Genomic DNA, 18,226 nt, shown 5'->3' with positions numbered 1-18,226 from the left:
ATATACAGGATACATCCAGCACAAAGATACTGGAATTAGGATTGGAGAAGGAAAAGGGGGGCAGAATTTCAAGTAAGATTTGAAAAAAGCCAAAAGGGAGAAGAGGCAGGGATGAGGAAGAGAAGAATTCCTGTTTTCTTTATTGGGGGGAGGGGATAGGAAGAGGGGGCGGGCAGGGAAGCAGTGGGAGTGAAGTGACTTGCCCAGGGTCACATAGCTAATAAATTTCAAGTATCCCAGACCAGACTTGAACTCAGGTCCTTCTGAGTCTAAGGCTGGTGCTGTATCCACTACACCACCTAGCTGCCCCTAGGAGAAGAATTCCAACCAGTGACAACACATGGAGTAGGGAAATGAAATCTCTTGTGAAAGGAACAGTGAGGAGGTCAGCATCACTGAATTGCCAAGCACAAGGAAGGAAGCAAGGTAGAATAAGACAGGAAAGATAGGAAGGGGCTGTGTTATGAAAGGTTGTAAAAGCCAAATAGCATTTTATATTTTCCCTCAGAGGTAATACAGAGTCACTGGAATTTGAGGGAAATCATGATATCTGTGCCTTAGGGAGATAATTTTGATAGTTTAATTTAGTATGGACTAGAGTGAAGAGAGTACTGAGGCTGGGAGAACAACCAGCAGACTAGCATAATAGTCCAGGTTGAGCTGATAAGGGCCTACCTCCATGGTTGCACTACCTTGAGGAGAGAAGGAAGAGTATTCTAGATATGTAATGAAAGTACAATTTACAAGACATAGCTACCAATTAAATATGGGGTTGCAATGGGAGTTAGAGTCAGGCATCAAGATCGATGGCTAGCTACTGGAAAACTTGCTTTCTGCTGGAATAGAAGAAAAAACAACACAGGCCATAAATAGAAATGATTCAGATTCTCCCTACACCTGTTGCTGGATCTAGGCATCTTGTATTATTTGCACCATGAGCTCAATCCCTTTCTGGACTCAATGGCACCTCAGGGGAAGTTTCTCTATAGTCTCACATTCCTTTTCCTCACTGTGTCTGTTGCACAATAATACACAGCAGTATCCTCAGTATTAACAGAATTCACCTGTAGATATAAGATCCTGTGCCATCATCTCTGGAGATGGTGAATCAACCTTTCACAGGGTCTGCATAGCATGTCCTACTTCCACCAGTGCTAATTCTACATACATATGAAGAATACACATGGTGAAGCCAACTCAAGTCTCCACCACTTTAAGACCTTGACTTCCCTTTTCTTATTTTGAAACTTCCACATTTCTCTTTGTGGAACAGTATCTTTGCTGGTCTGGTTTTATGATTGTATCCCTTGGCCAACTTTTTTCCTTAGCTCAACTTTGGGCAACAGAGCTGACTCTTCCTTTGTTTACAGCTGGCTAGATTGCTTTTTTGTATCAACCCAAGGGACATGGCTAATCTAGATCTTGCCCGTGCAGCCTCAGTTGCTTCATCATATAAGCAAGCACCCTAAATACTCTCCGGTTGATTAAAAGTGTTGATGTAAACTAAGGAATTTAAAAAATATGAAGCTTTATTGAAATTTGCTTTACAAACAGTAAATGAGACACTCCCAAGTTTTTCAACCTTTACTATCTGTGAATAGGACACATAAGGTGATCATCTTATGTCTGAAATGGAAAAGTCTAAAATCTGAGACCCTTATATTAGCATGTCTGAAACAGTGATTTATGGGCTCAGTACTTGAAGAGGACTATTCTGAGCTTTTCCCTTCTATAGCCATTGAACTCCATTCACAACTTAGACTTGTATTCTAAATTATCCTTAATTTAGTAAACAATCGATTGAGAAGGAATCACCTCAAATATCATCAGAATAGCAAGTGGCAGAAAATAAAAAGACATGGCTGACACCCCTCCTGCTTTGTGACAAAGATTCTATGCTATAATGGTGACCAAGAGAAGAGTTAGTGGATTTTCCCTCCATGGAATTGAATCCTTCAAAATAGTGATGATCTCTAAAAGATCTCTGGATCTAGCTCTCTAAAAGCATAAGGACTCTGAAATTACAAATCCCTCTTCTGGAAAAAAAAAAGGAAAGTGGAAGTGAGAATGAAAAAATATATCTGAGTATACAATTAAATTTGCAGTAGGTGGCAGTAGAAGAGGATATTCTGGGTAATGAGAATGGTACTTGAAATATGAAAATCAATAAGAAAATGATACAGGATCTGATGAGGTGGGATCTGAACTCCTAAAAGATAAAGATTATGTCTTTGGGATCTGAATTCAAAAAAGGAAAATTCCTGGACTTTCCCACATGTTCAAATCTCTAGTTCTTCTGAGGCTTTAATCTTACCAGCTGGCCTTTTGTTATCTTCTATGCCCCCATCTCCCAATTCTCTCTTACCCTTAACCTAGCCTAGCCCTGCATTGCCTTACCTCCCTATGCCACTTCCAACTACCCCCAGCCACTTCCCACATTTAATCCTATTTGGACTCCATTCTCCCTTGGTCACATGGTCCAGGTCCCTTGCATTCTGTTGCCTCACAGTAACCCCAGCTTAATGGCCACTCACATCTTGATCCTTCTCAGACCCCTTCCTCCAGGTAACCCAGACTACTTGTGCACTTCTAGATCCCTTCCACAGTTTTTCTATATATAGGATCCATCTGTCCTACTCAATGGACTCAGATTCTTAAGATCTGGCCCAGTTATATTAGCAATACACACGCTTAGATTACTTAAGTGTCTGTCCAATCTGGCAGATTCTTTAAATCTCACTCACCTCAATCTTCTAATATACCATGACATTGGCTAAAAGAAGCCTTGGGTTGAATTCACTTGAAAAGGACCCCAGTGTTGTGATTTTGAGGTCCCAGTTCTCCTCCTCTAAACCTCAAAAGATCCATTTAATTTTAATTTTCTCAGTATTATATGCATACAGAATTTTCACATACATAATGTGCAACACATACAAAGTTTCAGAGGCATAGTTTCTCAGTACTTAATTATTTTATTAATAGTGCTGGCATGTAATTAATAAAAGGATGGCCATTTGGCCAGTTCTCTTAAAAAAAAAACCCTCATGAACCCATTCAATGCCCATTGAAAAAAGTGTTTTCTTGAGAGTTGGAATCAACTCTGATTGGTCAACAATAAGAATAGGCATATCATACTGAGACAGGGACCTATTCTATTGAGGATATGGGGTATATGATTTTGATCGCTTGGTTTTGGTGAAAGAGAATTATTTGGATACATATCCTTATCTCATAAAAGGGAGAATCCATATTTTCCCTGACTTGTCTGAGTAAAACACAATGGGCTTCAATCCATCAATTCACTTAACTTTACCTTTTGAACAGATCTGAGTTCTCCCTCTCAGTATGAGCCCTTCAAAGGCTGCCTGAGTAACCCACAGGGAGTGATTTCTGAATGAGGAAGTAGAAGGGCAAAACCTTGGTTCTATTTAAAGGAATAGTTATTAGATGTAAGAGAAAAATAATTATTTCTCTCAAATGCACAAACAGGACTTTACATAGAGATTAAAGAGTGTCCCATTCATTACTTGTGAGGAAATGTGAAGAAATATTTATACTTTGCTCCTTTAGGTGATGTAAGAAATTTCATTAATCAACCTGGGGAGATTTTAGGAACTTGAATCACGAATGAAAATGACATTACATGAGGAACTTCTAGTTATTGACGGACCAATATAGCCAAAAAATTATTAAGGCAAATGGGTAAATGTTGATAGACTAATTTATTAAAAAGAATTTAAATTCTTTTTTAAAATCAAGGAAGATCCAGATGTTCCACTCAGGTATGCCCTCAGCATGGTAGCTTGGGTTCCTGCACTCAACAGTGAGCAGAGACTGCTTCCTCAGCTCCATAACAGGAAAGTTTAGAAAAGATTTGCAATGTAGTCATCATGATCACCACTTCAGACAGTGAATATCCAGCTCCTCTAACCTTAATGAAAAGACACAATCTCTACTTCTGGTCACTAACACTGAATTCATAATGTGTGTTCATGGAGACAGATACTCTGGTACTGATAAATATTGATGAGCTTTTTGAGAGAGAGAGAGAAAGAGAAGCCATTGGCAGCACCCGACTCAGATTCGTCTGACTGTTTCAATTCCAGAGTCTTTGTTTATTGATCTTCTGCTGCAATATATAATCAGCTGGTATGCATGGCTTCTGAACAGGGCAGCTTTGGTGGTGGGGATCAGGGTTTGATGAACATCTTTTTTAACTGTTGGGCAACAACAAATATCAGAAAGCACCTGGCATTTATTTATAACCTAAGCAGGATTATTATATACTTCTACCATCCAGCATTTAAGGCACTTGGGACAAAGGCAGAATTCATGCATCTCCTGAGATGAATCAAGTCATGGAATTATACTCTAACCTCCAAATGAAAAGTTTCCGGAATGGCATTCATGATGCCACCATGACTCACAATTCCTCATCGTATGGTGGGATATCTTCAACACAAACATTTTGGTGTTGGCAAAGATACCTTCACAGAGAAAGTCCCAGAAGCAATCTCACATGTGACCATTGGGGACCTCAGCCCTCCATCCCAACCATTTTTCTCCTTCGGTGAACACAAGGAGTGGTGGGAGCAAGGCCAGCTGATTCCATTGGAGCAAATTCCTTCGACAATATCACAGGGAAATTGGACATTTAACTCCAGTAGGAACACCACAGTTTTCTCTATGCAAACATTGACAGCACAGGACTGGTTCTAGATAATGTAGCACCTAGAAAAATGTTGCATACGGCTCATTATAGTTGCTAGTGGCTTTGACTAAAGCTCCTCATTTGTACATTTATGGTACTAAAGTTGAAAACTGGACAGAAGTCAAGAAGTAAAATGCTCATTTTCTGGTCAACTAATTGCTGAGTGACTCCTCACATAAACATTAAGAGAAAATTTAACATACTTTTTGTTTAATGTGAATTAGAAATAAATTTGGTGAGTGGGAATGAAGTCATTAAACTGTGGGCCTCAGCTCCTGAAACCTGAAGAACTGGGCTCCAACCATTTGTCTTTATAAAGAGAAATGGGAAAGCCACTAATATTTGCCTTGCAAATTTTCTGTAGCAGATAGATATTTCAGGATTGATGAGAGACTACCCTGGTGGTCTCAATTCTTCTTTTATGGAATAACAACATAATTCTGTCAAACTGAGTCACAGTTTTAATAACTGTTACCAGAAATGATGGCACCCTTTTAATCTCTCTTGAAAAAGTAGATTTTGTTAAAAACCAGTTTTCTGTAAGTACTAAAGTAGCATGTAGTTCTATGCATTTTGTGGATGAGTGAGTTTTCTAAATGTTTACTCCCAGTGGCACTATGCATAACAATAAACACTTAGCAGTGAATATAAGAAGTTAGAAACTGAATGAGTTCTTACAATTCTTGGGATACATATTCATTGTTGGTGGAATTGTGAACTAATCTAATCATTTTGGAGAGCAATCCTGAATTATGTTCGATGAGTTATTAAACTGCTTATACCCTTTGACCAAGCAACACCACTACTAGGTGTACTTCCAAAGATGATTAGGGAAAAAGGAAAATAACCTAGATGTTCTAAAATATTTATAGCAGCTACCTTTGTGGTGGCAACGAACTGGTAATTGTGTGAATGTCAGTCAATTGGGGAAATGGCTGAAGCAGTCATACTGCATGATGGCAATGGAGTACTATTGTACTATAAGAAATATTGAGCCAGTTGCTCTAAGAAAAGCATAGTATGTATTACATGAACTGATCAGTGGAACAGAGTAGACCTGCAGACTACACTATCAAATGACTGTAGTTACCTTCTATTTGACAAATGCGAAAATTTATTGTTTTGGGATAAGAATTTCATATAGGTCAAAATTATTGGGAAAGCTGAGGAGCATTCTGACACAAACTGGGCAATGTAATAAAACAAATTTGCCAAGATTGGCTGGTGGTTGTCCTTTGTACTCAAAGAGGACCAAAATGACATCACTATGTTAGAGTCAAGTTACAGTGCATCTGACTGTGGTTGATCAGACCAATACAAGCTCAGAATGCTCTACCACAAGTTGGGCACAAATAGTCCACCTGTGTACATTTTGGGTGGATTCTCTAAATTTGCACATCTTGAATTTCTTTTGAGCTTCTTCAATTTTGCTTTGCTCCTAGAGCACGGCAGCTTCTATGATGAGGACCTGCTACTGTACTGTGCCAGTGTTACATAATTAATTCCAAAATTGTTAATTTAATTTTTTTTCAATTTTCAAGCAGTTGGCATTAAGTGAGTTACCCAGGGTCACACAGCTAGGAAATGTCATGTTTGGTCTGAGGCCGGAAGAGTGTTTAGTATGGTTTTGTATACATATACATAAATACATATACATATATACACACTCATATACAAACACACACACAAACATATCTGGGTGTAATGGTAGCCATCTATAAGGTGAGATGGGAAGGGAGGGAGAAAAAAAGTGCACAGTAGGGAACAAAATAAAATTTAGAAAGAAATACAGAAAATCAGGGTAGCTTTGAAAATGATATGTAGCATTACATAATTGTTTTTAAAAAGTGAATTGTGAAATGGAAATTCATTGGTTTATATTGAATCCTCTTTTTCGTGATGCTGTATAGATGAAGTTCTTCATTTGTCTTTTTGTATTTAAGTTTAAAATGAATAAAAATTTAAAAAATTTTAAAAAAGAAATTGCAATATGCAAGCAAAAAAGAAAAGGTTGGAGAACAAGGGGTAGGATTTTGAGTATTCCTCAATTATAAACGAAATGGGAGGAATACTGAATGAAATGCACATTAACAGGATTTAGCCTTCTCGAGAATTTTTGCCATTTCTTCAGAAACTACAATAAAGGTAGAATGGTTGAAGTGGTTGAAAAATAATACCAAGGTATGTGAGATTCAGAAAAGGAGGAAAGATGGATCTTACAGTGAATGTCTACTGCATGTGCTTCTCACCTTGGAAAATCCTTTAAGAGATTTCTCACACTGAATATAATAATAACAATAATATGTATCTCCCTGGATTGGTAGGAGAAAAAGTGACAGTATTTCTAAAGCTCTTTGCAAACCTTAAAGTGTAATATGAAAGGTAATTGTTATCATTGTTATCATCATGATGCTGGATGAAGAAAAAGAAATATAGTCTCTAACTTTCTATGAGATCGGCTGAATGTGTTGGTATAGCTAAAGGGAATTATGCAAGTATTAGGTTTTTAAACAAACAACAATCAAAAGAGTGAGTTAGGCAGTCACACAGATTTACCTAGAAGACAAACAGATCCATGTCCAGAACAAGTCTGTTGAATTATGGGCATAAATTTCTTTACTCCTTTATTAAAGGGATTTCAGTCATCTTCAGGGAAAATGAAAAGCATGTTTTATGAAGAATGAGGTCATATAGATGTGAAAACATGCTGTCTGAATAGGACTGAATCAAACTTTCCATCTTTATTACCATTTAACTATATCTATCTATCTATCTATCTATCTATCTATCTATCTATCTATCTATCTATCTATCTATCTATAATGTTATTTTATGGTGTTTTGATTTCCCAAAGTATATTTTAAACCAGTTTTCAAACTTTTTAAAAAAAGTTTTGGGTTCCAAATTTCATCCTTCTTTTTCTCCTTTCCTACCCTTCCCTATCCCTGAAACAGTAAGCAATCTGATATAGATTATACATGTACATGCAGTCATGTAAAACCTTTCCATATTAGTGATTTTGAACAAGAAGACTTGAGGAAAAAAAAAGGAAAAAACAAAATGAGAAATTGGCATGCTTCAGTGTGCATTCAGTCAATATCAGTTCTTTCTCTAGAGATGGATAGCTTGCTTCATCATGAGTCCTTTGGGATTATACTAGATTGTTGTATTGCTGAGAACAGCTAAGTCAATCACTGCTTTTCCTCATGCAGTATCACTGTTATTGTAGCCACTATTCTCCTGGTTCTGCTCAATTCACTTTACATCAGTACATGTAAGTCTTTCTAGTTTATTTCTGAAATCTTCCTGCTCATCATTTTTTAGAGCACAATAATTTTCCATCACAATCATATATCACAGTTTGTTCAGCCATTCCTCAGTTGATGGGCATCCCCTTAATTTCCAGTTGTTGGCCACCACAAAAGGATACGCTTTGATCCAGCAATGCTACTGCTAGGTCTATATCCCAAAGAGAATGAAAGAGGGAAAAGGACCTATTTGTAAATTTTAACTACATTCTACATAATGTATCGAATTTTAATTTTTTTCTGAGATCATGAAGCAATGACAGAAAGATGAAAATACAAGTCATGTGCCTGTGAAGGAAAAAAAAATACAAAATTGATACAGTTCAGATTTTACTCTGTATTCAAGATTTCACAATGTGAATGGCTGATATATGAAAATACTTTGTTTTTTGGACAGGTCCTAATGGACCTCATAAACTCCTACCCTTACTTCCCCACCTTCACACCCTCTCCCCCATGGGAGAAGGAAGAGAGAGTCGAAAGGAGTAGTTAAAAATACTCTATTTCCTGAGGACATAGTGACAGCAGACTTGGGAGCTCTGAGTAAGGAGAGAGGTGCACCCATTTGGAAGCTCAGTCCAAAATATTTTACCCTTGACAATGGAGAAGACAAATTCATGCCCCTAGAAAACTGTGTCACTGCCCCACCATACACAATGAACTTCTATTAGAAACAGACAATGAAGCCTAGAGAATATCTCCTGTCCACTTCATGCCTTAATTCCTCTGGCTGGAAGAGGGATGTGAAAGAACATGATTGGCACTAGAGGTAAATAACAGGCACATCCCAATTATTTTTTAAAAATTAAATTATTTTAAACAAATACTAAAACTGAAATACACAGTAAGAAAAGACAAAGAAATATTATAAAGTTATAAATATAAAAAAAAATATGCATAAGAAGAGATTATTCAAAATATACAGCAATAAATTCCTACTTCAGGAAAACCTATATAAATATATACTATGCATTTTGTTCAGAGCTGTCCATTTTGTTTCCTTCTAAGTTTTCTTATATATATAATGTATATATATGTGTGTGTATGTATGTGTACATGCATGCATGTATGTATGTATGTATGTGCGTGTGTGTGTGTATATATATATATATATATATATATATATATATATGCAATTGTACAAATAAGTAAGGGCCCTATAATGAACCACAGGAGCTGTTGTCAGCAATCAAAGAATACACCAAATGGGAGGGCATGAAATAAATATAAGATGTGGGCCAGGCTGATCAGTAAGGACTGACTCAGTTTATGAATCTGAGGGTACAGGTTACATAGAGAAAATCTACCCTAGCTAGAAAGAGTCATCCCTGTGAGACACTCCCTGAATATCTCCTGATAAGTGACAATACCTATTTTCTAGTAATCAGAGTTCCCAGATTGGAATGTAAAACTCCAAGACTTTTCCCTGGTGCCTAAGGTTGAGAGAATGAGAGGGAATGTCTCTGGAACCTCCCTTGCAGGGAGAGATTTGAAGAGCCCTGCCTCCTAAATGATTGAGCCCTGTGGGTTAAGCCTTGGCAAAGGTCAAGCTTTGTCCTGGATCTTAAACTGAGATAGGACCCTTAAAGCCCGCCCTCTACAAACTCCTCCCTTTTCGAATTTGTAAGCAGCTTGAAGAGATGAACATCTGCTCCTAACTCTCTGATCCTTGTCTTAATTAAGGTATCAATTCAGGGAATAATGAAACATAATATGATGAATAACACTGCCCAAGAAAATGCATGAAGTAACAAGGCAGGTAAATTTTTAAATATATTGATTGCACTTAATTTGTTTAAGATCTCTACAGCCAGATTTTTTGGGTTGGCCCCTGGGGAATGACTGTCTGCAGTTTCCCAGGTAATATTAGGACAAATGAGCAGAAGGGTTATTATTATGCCAAATACCTTCTAAATGATTCTTAATCTTGTCCCATTTTACAATGTATGGAAAAGGAATTAACACATACCATAGTAAAGCGATAATCACATTTTAAAGTAGCTCTAAATTCAGTTTCTGCAAGTTCATGCCCAATGAATTCCACAGTATCTTTTAATGCATCCAGTTTTTTCTCAAAATCTAAATCAATTTCCCCTTGTTTTTGAAGTGCCAATGACACATTCTGAGCCAATCCTTCAGTATACCGTGCATCCTGCAATTGTTGTGTAAACATAGTAAATGTTACTGCAGATGCAATAAGGGATGAGATAAGAGATACCAAGGACACAATTCCCCAAATGACACATTGGACACATCTCTTTTTTCTTACAGAAATCTCTTGATTAAGATAGTACAGCAGGAGCTAAAAACCATCCCTCTTCTACTTGAGTAGGAAATATAGAATATTTAGGTCTTTCTAATATCATAGCTACATATTCCCAAGTTCCATGTGCATAATATAAGCATCTATTTACAATACCATTTTTGCATGCAATTTCAGAATACCTCAGGTGTCAGTGTGATGTTGGGTCTTCCCAAAAGAAGTGCTTGATGCATGGGTAAACAGTCAACTAGCTTTTTTCTATTATAAAGAGTAATATCAGGTTTAAAGGGAGTGGCAGCACATAAGTATATAGGATCAAATGCTGCCATTGCTAACCAAAGTTTCTCCTGATGTACAGCATTCTTATTGGCACAATCCCTGGCATAGTCCACCCTTGTCTTGCACCCTCAACACTATGATCTAATTTATTCCATATTTCAAATCTTTCCCAATTGTAATTAGCTACACCCCTATACTGTGTATGACATTTTACCCCAGGTGGAAATCTATGTCATACTGATAATACAGATATATTAAACAATCTGGCCAGGGAGAAAAATGAGCTGGCCCTTTCACAGATCCAATAGTTTCTATATCAAACATAGATATATTCCCTGAGGAACTAATTGAACAGAATGAGTAACAGTTTCTAATTTAACACAGTAATCTATACATCAATCCCAAAACATATTGGGAATGGGCCAGTTTTGCCTTTAAAATCGTATCCTAAAACATCATACATTTCTAAATTTTTAACTCTCCAATCCCTTTGTCCAAAAATTTCTGCAGGCATAATGTCAATAACTGGGTCATTCCATGTGAGTGGTTTTGGCCATGGGGGGTCATTAATGTATGAACAAAGCTGCAAAGTTCTTTCTTCAATAGTCATTGTTTATAACAGCATTATCAGTTGCAGCAGCCGTCCTGCCGACTTTGCCCATCACCTTGGGTGCTGCTTTCTTGTTCTTTTGTCCTTTTTTTCAAATTTGAAGTTTCTGGAACCTCCGGTCATCTCTGATACAGATTCTGATGTTAATTTCAGGGATCCATATTGGTCCTTCTGCACCATCTGGAAGAAGCATACCCTCGTCCCCAAGTGAACAATTTATCTGGCCCAAACCAATGATTGGTGTTTGGGTCCTTCCACTTGACTCTTTTTTGAGTCTTTTATTTTTACTATATGTAATCTCAAGTATTTTTCAGCTGGGGTACAGCCTCCTCTATCAGGAGTAAGAAAATTTAAAGCATATATTGCTTGAGCCAATTGATTTCGTGGTCTACCCCTGGCTTCTCCCCCTTTTTGCTTTTGAAGAAATGTTTTAAGAGATCTATTTTTCCTTTCCACAATTGCTTGACTAGTAGGATTATAAGGAATACCGGTAATGTGGTGTATATGAAACGTAAGACAGAACGTAGGAAATGCATGAGAAACATAAGCAGGGCCATTATCAGTTTTTAAAACTGAAGGCACACCAGAAATGGAAAAGCAATGAAGCATATGATCTATAACATTTTGTACTGCTTCTCCTGCTTGTTCAGTAGCCATAGTGAAGGAAGAGAAAGTATAAACTGTTACATGAATAAATTGTAACTTTGCAAAACTGCTGTAATGAGTAACATCCATTTGCCAAATTTCTCCTGAATGTAATCCACATGGATAAACAGCCAATTTATATGGTGTAGGGGTGGAAGGAAGACATTTGCAACAGGATTTTATTATCTGACCAGCCTGCTCTCTAGTAATCCCAAATTGTGTCCTTAACATGGAGATAGACTGATGAAATTTATTATGTGATTACTTAGCTTCCTCAACGGACAACATTAACAAGGTTTGTCTAGTAAGGTCATCAGCTATCTGATTCCTGCTTGTGACAGGTCCTGGAAGCTCCGTATGTGAAGGACCATGTGTACAATATACTGGGGAAGTTCATTGCAGAATAGTTTTTTGTAACATCACAAAAAGTTGCAATATATTATAATTAGATGACACTTTAATTTGAGCAGTTTCTATATTATTAACCATTCCTACTGCATATTTACTGTCTGAAAATATATTAAGACGACCAGAATATCTTTGTAGTAATAACATTATAGCATAAATTTCATTTTGTTGGGTAGAATCTAATGGTGTGTGTGCTACATATCTCTCATGAGGGGGAATAAAATATGTTGACATGTGATTAGGGGTAAGTGTCAGTAAAGGCACAGAGCGCTCCCACTATGGGATTCTTTTGTACTATCATATTAATAATCCACTGATGTTTCCTAGCAAGTTGTAAAATTGGGTATTGATATGTATTGTCTATTTCCCCTTGAAAAATAGTAAGAAGCACCTGCCAAGAATGGTCTTGACTGAGCAATTCTTCTATTTGTTTTTTGTCATAAGGCTGATGTATAATATTAGGGGCATTTCCAACTAATTTTAATACTCTTTTGCAGGCTTTCTTAGCCAAATCTGCTACCATAGAAGGATATGTTTGAAGGGTATATTTTGGCTGCTAAGGCCGAAAAACCCACTCCAGTAACTTCTCTTTCTGATGTATACATGAAAAGGTATATCTGGGGTATCTAATATTGTAACTTCTAAAGGCATACCAGATTCTATGTGATAAACCATTGCAGTTTCTATTGATTTCCATATTTTTTCTAATTGCTGTTTTGCTTTGGTGGTAAGTGTTCTAGGAGATGTAGGGTCAGGATCACCTCTAAGAATATCATATAGTTTCTGTAATTCATGAGTTCCTATTTTTAAATAAGATCTGATCCAATTAATGTCTCCTAGGAGTTTTTGAAAATCATTTAATGTTTTTAGTTTATCTTGTCTAATACATATCTTCTGAGGCTGAATTTCTTTCATTCCTACTATTTGTCCTAAGTATGAATAAGGAGGTGCTTTTTGAATCTTTTCAGGTGTTATCTCTAAACCGTGCTCTGTAAGAGCTTTAAATCCCCATAATACTGGCTAATTGTTCTTTTTGTGGTTCTGCTATATATTGCTGACACATGGTGGGGCTATTTTTCATCCCTTGAGGAAGCACCTTCCACTGATATCTTTGGTGAGGCTGCTTTAGGTTTTCTGATGGTAATGAGAATGCAAAATATTTACAATCTTCTGCTCTAAGGGGTATAGTATAAAAACAATCCTTTAAGTCAATTACCCACAAAGCCCAGTCTGCCAGGATTGCAATTCGAGAAGGCGGCCCTGGCTGCCATAGTTATCATGTGGGCATTGATTTATCTGAGATCCATTAACATTCTCCATTTACCTGATGTTTTCTTAACAGCAAATATAGAAGAATTCTATGGACTTCTGGAAAATTCTATGCAACCTGCTGCCAATTGTCTGGTTCTTATATCTTGAAGAGCCCTGATTTTTTCCAAATTAAGGAGCCACTGGTCCACCCATATGGGGGGCCCTTCTTTCCAAGTTATTTTAGGAACCTGTACTGTTCTTTTCTCTTTGGATGTGACCCCTACTAAAAATTTTTGCTACTTATAATAACCTTCATGTGTTTCAATAAATCTCTTCCCCAGAGGCAGCATGGAAGGTGTGGCAATACATATGGTCTAACTTTTCCTTGCTGCCCCTCCACTTTCCAAGAGAGCCATGCCATGTTTTGTGCAGGAGTGTCTATTTCTCCTATTCCCTGTAACATCACATTTCCTTGATCTAGTGGACATTCTCTAGGCCAGGCCCATAAAGTGATAAGTGACTTAACAGCTCTTGCATCTATTAACCCTTCAAATCCCTTTCCCTGTACCTCCATTTTTAGAGTTGGTCTGGCATCTGTGATAGTTCTATACCAAAACAGTCCTGTACCACCAAATCCTACTGTCCCCCTTATTTTTTCTGTCATCTTTCCCAGTTTTTTATAGTCCATTACAATCATTTGTGCTATTCTTTCCATTTTTTGAATGAAAAAATGACAACAAGGAAAAGCATATACCATAACCTCAATTTCTCCAGTGTAATCAGAATCCACCACTCCAGGGATGACCATGAGTCCCCTAAGTGTCTGGGAACTATGACCTAATATTAAACCCACCATCCCTGGGGGTAATGGACCATTTACTCCAGTGGGAATGCATATAACTTCACCCTTGATGTCTTTATCAAGACTGGACCTTAAATCTAATCCAGCACTACCTGGGGTGGCATGAATGAGGCCTAGTATTGTGAGTTTTGTGGGTGTGGAGCAGGGACTGGTTGAATCAGTGAAAGTGCTGCTCCAATTGTCTTCCTGGAAGTTCTGGGGGTTTAAAGTCTGCCCATTAACATCTGAAGTAGATCTCCATTGTGATGCCCAATGATTTCCCCTTTGACACCTAGGACAAGGAGTACTGGGGGGCTGTTATAGTGACTTCCTAAGATCCCTGCAATCCTTTTTCATATGGCTGGGCTTTCTGCAATTAAAGCATTTTATCTTTCCTTGGTCCTGTGACTTTCATAATTCAGTTTCTCCACAGAAAAGATTTAAAAAAGGTATATGATCTATTCCTATTAAGGCAATGAGTGAGTATAACTGAAACTATGGGTAAATAATTTAGGTGAAATGTAATCCTAGGGAAAAGGAGAGAAAAAGTTGACTTAGGAAGCAGTAGAGTGCCAAAGATCAGTAAAAGAGACCCTGAGAAGGAAATGATTCATAAAAGACCGTTCAATCTATTAGTCATTGGAAATGGAAGATGTTTGAGAAGGTTTGACAATTAGAAATGGGCCTAAGGTGGGATAGAAATTTATTATGAGTGCAGAAAAGCCTACTACATGTGATCCAACACTTTAGAGTTATTGAAGTGATGTGGGGTGGTTGACACTGAGTCAAAACCATCAGTTCTGAAAGTTTCAGTGTCAACAACATTCCCTAGTGCTTTGGAACTAGCTCTAAGAGAACTGTCAGAAGTTCAGGAAAGGAACTTCTCCCTGGGAGGAAGAAGGTGTTCTTCCTCTTTTTGAATAGAGCAAGACATGCAAATTGGTTCCCTCCCTACTGGGATGAAAGCAGCCCCAAATCTGTACCTGTAACTCCTCTGGGAGACAAGCTCAAGCTCTTTGCGTCCTTCCCTGCAGAGGACTTATCTGGAAACGCACCATGAAATTTAGGCTGAACTGGATTTTCCTTATGACTATTTTCCAAGGTAGCTTTATGGAAAGGAAGGGACAATATGAAGTGGTGACTTCATTTGATGATTGACTTTAATTCAATGTCTCTGTGTTGCAGATGTCCAGTGTGATGTGGAGCTTTTGGAGTCTGGGGGAGATGTGATACAGCCTGGGGGATCTCTTAGTCTCTCCTGCAAAGGTTCTGGATTTACTTTCAGTGGCTACAGGATGAGCTGGGTCCACCAGGCTCCGGGGGAAGGGACTGGAATGGGTTGCATACATTAGTACTAGTAGTAGTACATACTGTGCAGACTCTGTGAAAGGCCGATTCACCATCTCCAGAGATAATGGCAACAGCATGTCATATCTACAAATGACTTCCGTAGAGACTGAGAACACAGCTGTGTATTACTGTGCAAGAGACACAGTGAGGAAAAGCAATGTGAGACCAGATAAAACCTTCCCCTGCCTGGAGGTGAGGTTACAGTGAGGCAAGAAGTGGACTGAGCTCATGATGCACAGAGTAAAAGATACCTAGATCCAGCAACAGGTGTAGAGTGAATTTTTATTTATGGCTTGTGTGTTTTTTCTTCTATCCCAGGAGAAAGGAACTTTTCCAGTACCTAGCCATCATTCTTAGTGACTCACTCTCAGTCCCACCTCTACCCTCAAATCATTTGGTATTTAGGTACTGTCCATTCTACTTTTATTACAAATCTAGTATACTCTCCTTTCTCTCCTCAAGGTACTTCAACCACCTTGAGGTAGGCCTTTACCAATTCACCCCTGGACTCTTGTGCTAGCCTGATGTTTGTTCTCCCAGCCTTAGTACTCTCTTCACTCCAGTCCACACTGAACTGGAGCTATTAATATCACCTTCCTAAAACATAGATCTGACCATGTTCCCCAAATTCTGGTGACTCCAGGATAAAATATAAGTTCTGATTTGGCTTTTCAATCCTTTTGTAGCCTGGCTCCTTCCTGTCTTATTCTACCTTAGTCCTTTGCACATACTCATCAATCCAATGGCACTGATCTCCTTGCTGTTCCTTTCATAACAGATTCCATCTTTCTGCTGTGTATTTTTACTGGCTGGAATTTTTCTGCTCCTCATCCCTGCCTTCTGGCCTCCTTGACCTCCTTAAATCTTACCTAAAATACTCCCCACCTTCTACTTTCCCTGTCCTCTCTAATTCCAGTATCTTTAAGCTGCATACACACAAACTCACTCACTCACACACACACACACACACACACACACACAGGGGGATAGATTGATGGTGCAGTATTATTTTCATGTCTCTCTGAATGAGACTGACTTCCTTAAAAACAGGACAATTTTTTGCCTGTCTTAATATCCCTAGTACTTAGCACTGTGCTTGGCACGTAATTTACTATGCTCAATAGAAAAATTCTTGTTGCTGATTTGACCTTCTGTTTCGTTTTCAATGAGGCTCTCCGATATTGCTGAGATTTGTTGTATTTGTATTTTCCATGTTATATACAGAATGAGTAAATGCTCTGACATTTTGACATATTGACATGAGGTATTAGAAATTATTGAGTATTATTTGAATTAAATTCAACAAAAAGTAAATTATGGCACCTTTCTCTAAGCAAGATAACATTCTATTATCAAGGTTGGTAACCTGAGAACAAGATGGGTCAATAACTACCTCAGTCCCCAGCCAAAGATCACAAGCAAAAAACCAGCTCCCCTTGTATAGACTTTGGCAAATACAGAACAAAGAACAGAACAGGATAGGTGACATCAGGGGCTTGAGGTCAACATGATTTTTTACATAGCTGAAGTGTGGGGAACAACACGATTCTCCCTTGGTCACATGGTCCAGGTCCCTGGCATTTTGCTACCTCACAGTATCCCCAGCTTACTGGCCACTCCCATGAAATCCTCCTTAGACTCCTCCTCCAGTCACCCCAGACTACTTGGCCACTCCTAAATCCTACCCAAAGTCTTTCTCTATAAAAGTTCTGTCTTTCCTCCTTAAGGGACTCAGATTCTTAACATTTGGCCCAGTTGCATTAGCAATACACATGCTTAGATTCCTCCAGAGTGTGTCCAATCTGGGACATTCTTTAAATCTCACCCAACGCAATGTTCTAATAAACCTTGTCTTTGGCTGAAAGAAGGCTTCTTTTGAATTCATTTCTGCAGGACCTGGGTGCTGTGATTTTTGGGGTCCCAGCTCTCCTACACCTCTAAAGCTCAACAGATCCATTTTAATTTTAATTTTCTCAGTATTATATGCATGCGGAAATCTCACATACATTATGTGTGACATATAAAAAGTTTGAGAGGCATAGCTCCTCAATAATTAATCATTTTATTAATAATGCTAGCATGTTATTGATAAAAGGATGGCCATTTGGCCATATCTCTTTGAAAAAAAAACCCTCATGAACCCATTCAACATGGAAAAATGTGTGTTCTTGAGAGCTGAAATCAACTCTGATTGGTCAACAAGAAGAGAATGAATATTATACTGAGACATGGACCTATGCTACTGAGGGTGTGGGGTATATGATTCCAATCACTTGGTTTTGGTCAAAGAGAATTATTTGGATCCATGTCCTCATCTGACAAAAGGGAGAATCCACATTTTACCAGACTTGTGTGAGTAAATCACAATGGGCTTCAATCCATTAATTCACCAAACTTTACCTTTTGAACAGACCTGAGCTCTTCCTCTCAGTATCAGCCCTTCAAGGGCTGCCTGAGTAACCCACAGGGAGTGACTTCTGGATGAGGAAGAAGAAGGGCAAAACCTTGGCCTTATTTAAAGAAACAGTTATTAAATGTAAGAGAGAAATAATTATTTCTC

General features: G+C 38.1%; 1 pseudogene; it reads left to right on the top strand.

The window, feature by feature from the left end:
- The first annotated feature begins 3,989 nt into the window (after nucleotides 1-3,989).
- On the top strand, nucleotides 3,990-4,658 carry LOC110204075 (glycogenin-1 pseudogene; annotated as a pseudogene).
- Nucleotides 4,659-18,226: the final 13,568 nt, after the last annotated feature.

This window comes from Phascolarctos cinereus, unplaced genomic scaffold (assembly GCF_003287225.1).
Source record: "Phascolarctos cinereus isolate Bilbo 61053 unplaced genomic scaffold, phaCin_HiC Scaffold_89;HRSCAF=628, whole genome shotgun sequence".
NCBI lineage: Eukaryota > Metazoa > Chordata > Mammalia > Diprotodontia > Phascolarctidae > Phascolarctos > Phascolarctos cinereus.
This window is presented reverse-complemented; position numbering and strand designations above follow the sequence as displayed.